Raw genomic sequence first — 3,670 nt, 5'->3', positions numbered from 1 at the left:
TGTGAACCCATTGTTCATAAAGAATCAAATTAATTTAATGATTTAATTATTATTTTTAATAGTAATTTAATAATGACCGTTGATCATAAAACGAACGCTCAAGATCGGTTCACATAGTTTGCGCAAAAAGGTTGGTTTCTATTTGAACCAGCCCCTATATATATATATATATATATATATATATATATATATAATCAAATGCTAGGATCACATAAAGGTTACAAATTAGTGAGAATTGATTAAAAAAATAATTTTTACATGATTTTTATTCATCAAATGCTAGATTTAAAATATTGATTCACATATATTTGTTTAATAATGTCATAGTTATATTTGTTTCACCATGTGAAAAAATTTACTTGTATTTTTTGTTTCACTAAGTGAACTTAAAATAATTTTTACATGATTTTATTCATCAAAAGTTAGAATTTATTATATTGTTTTACATATATTTGTTTCAAAATGTGATAGTTTCACATGTAATGATTTTATCATTTGAATAGTTTTAGGTGTATTTTTTGTTTCACTAAGTGAACAAAAAAACCAGTTTCACATGTAATTTTTTTCCTGAACACAAATGTATGTGAAATAATATTTTAAATCGTAGTTTTTGATAGAAAAAAATCATGTAATTTTTTTTATTTTGGTTCTCACCGGTTTGTTATCTTTTTATAGTTCTCATTTGATAATTGTGCTATATATATTATGTACATAATAATCATATAATATATAAGTTTTTAATTGAAATAAAAAATAACAAAGGATTAAGACACCCTTGATTTAACAGAGCTTATGTTAACAAACTTAGGGCAAATGACCTAATTGTAACAAAACTAAAACCACAATTATGACACTTGTAATTATTTTGTTTGAAGTACCTAATCCATAATTTTTATATAACCATGGGGATGAAATTTGTCATTTACTCTATTTATTATTAACCTGAAAACCCGAATTTATAAATTAAATGATGAGTAAATTATAAATTTCGTCCCTGATTATCAAAAAATTTGTGTTGGATCCCCCAAACAAAATAGTTATATATATATATTATCACTATAGTTCATTTTTGTATGAATTCGGTCCCTTATTCTAACTTCACTAACGGTTGCTTTGTTAAGTCAGGGGTAATCTTGTCCTTTTACTTTTTTTTTCTTTAAAACGCATAAAAAAACAATAAATGTATATACACACACCGACACAACATGGTTCCTTCCCCAAGACTACAATGGCCGGCCATTTCCGTTCCTTCAATGAAGGCCATCTCCGGCCACCACCTTGAAACCATCTCACATCTTACCTGAAAACCTGCCCCGTACCCTTAGGTTCCTTCCCCCACTTCAAACAAACAAGCATCGATGAATTCCCCCTCCCTTACCCTGGTTCATTGTTCCGGTCAAACAACACGGTCTCCCTCCTTTCCCTTACAAAAGGATGGTCACCCTCCTCGCCTTCATCTCCGGTGACTACACCCTTCCCTCAACCTCCAGACGTTTTCCTCCTCCCTCCCCCAATTCATCGTTCCCCTTACCTCGGGTCATCCCTTCTGATCATCCCATCCGGCCACCCTTAACCTGTAAAGCAACATCAACTCCAGTTCTCAGATCCAGAAAACATCGAGTATTCCATATCCATATGCATGATCCAGGTCTAGATCGAGGTTTTTCTATTGTAACAAAGGATTAAAAAGAAAAAAACAAGAAGAACTCAGATTATGGATGGAGACATGGAGTTAACCCTTTCTTGTTCAAATGCCGTTGAAATTCTCCCTCGTCTTTATCACTCATATTCACAAGCCCAACCAGAAGCAAATCTAAAAATTAATCCATTGTTGAACGATTAATGTAAATCTAAAATTTAAATCGTTAACTTTATTAAGAATGTTGCTGTTGCAGGTTGGGAAGACGACGAGGGGCGATGATGTTAATGTAATGGTCAACGATTTTGAATGCGGATATATTATATATAAGATTTTATATTAGATAAGTTATATATATATTTTTTCAAAATAAAATCAAAGAAAATTAAAATTAAAATTAGAATGAGTGAAAAAGACTAAAATTACTACAATATCCCTGAGTTAAAGGAGTCAAGGTTAATAAAGTTAGGGTAATAGACCCAATTTTAATAACTAAGTATATGACAAGGACAAAATCTATAATTTACTCTTAGTTGATATTTTTGTGTTTTATTTTATGAGAAATTGAGAAAGGAATCATGGCTAGTAAAATTTAATAAATTAGCTATTTTTTATAAATTAGTTGTTGATAAATTATTTAGGTGTGGTAAAAGAAATATGGTAAGCTCCTTCAAAATATAAAATAACTTAAAATTAAAATTACTCAACTCTAATATATAAGACTATCTTCAATAAATACATCAAATCTTGCACTACATTGCTAAAAAGATGATTTGTCGTAAAATCGTCATAAAAGTTGGTGGATAAAATGTTGATGGAAATCTCAAATCTATGACGGATTATCCGGGTATTTTCTAAATTATCTGTTGGTATTTTCTTGAAAAAAGAAAATCAGATTTTATCGAAAACACGAAAATTTCAATTAGTAATTTTTATGAGTAAAAATCATTTATTTTTATAATGTTTATATTTTTTTTTTATTTCCGTCAAATCCTCTACAATGAATGCACTCTTTTATATAAGACTATGAATAGTAAACCATGATATAACACTATTCACCAACACAAGATTTTGGTATTAACAAAATGGTCTTTCAATTTTAAGAATTACGTACTTAGACTTTATTTCAATTTGCAAACATTTTAATAAACTAGAATTATGTTACCTTTTGGATTTAAATAAATTTAGTTTTAATATAGTCAAATAACTTTAATCATTATAGGTAACCGAATATAAAAAAATCTCACTTCAATGTACTTTCTAAACCCACTCGGTACATAAATTTTCATTATTTCATTTCCCGCATGTTTACAAATAATCTATATTAATTATTTTATTATATACATATATACATTATCCCATATGTTTATTTTTTTTGTTCAATTTTTTTTTAAAAGAATTAGTAAATTAATGTAGATTATTTGTTACTCACATTAATTTCTGTGCATTTCACTCCCTACGTTGGCTTAAATGTATGAAGTAAGATTGAATGTGCTTTAACTAGTAATCTAATTCAAATTCTCCAAGAACAATAAAGTATTGTCCAAACTACGGAGATGCAATAAGAGCTTATTGACGTTGTTGTTGTTCAACCTCTTTTGTATATATTGTCCAAAGAGATGCTAATGGTTGATTCTAACAATATATTGCTACATATAGTGTAAAACTCCAAGATTACATTTGTATATAAACATATATTTTCATATATCAAGAAATATCATTTATACATTTGGTCCCAATATCTTACAAAAGCTATATTATAAAATAGCTAACAATTTTTTCCACAAAATCTTTATACAATACTTGAATACATAACAAGTATTGAGATATAAAAGAATAACATGCTAGCCTAATAACCCATGCAAACATATATATATATATACTAGTTGTGTACCTCCGCAATGCGACGGGAGCCATAAATTTTAACGATTTTGAAGTTCCACTTGTTTTATAAGATAATATTTAACAATGATATAGGTTAAACTTGGTCTTTACATATTAATACAATTTGAATAAATAAGAGTTATGGTT

Source organism: Cynara cardunculus, assembly GCF_001531365.2.
Source record: "Cynara cardunculus var. scolymus isolate 2C chromosome LG 1, CcrdV1, whole genome shotgun sequence".
Classification (NCBI taxonomy): domain Eukaryota; kingdom Viridiplantae; phylum Streptophyta; class Magnoliopsida; order Asterales; family Asteraceae; genus Cynara; species Cynara cardunculus.
This window is presented reverse-complemented; position numbering follows the sequence as displayed.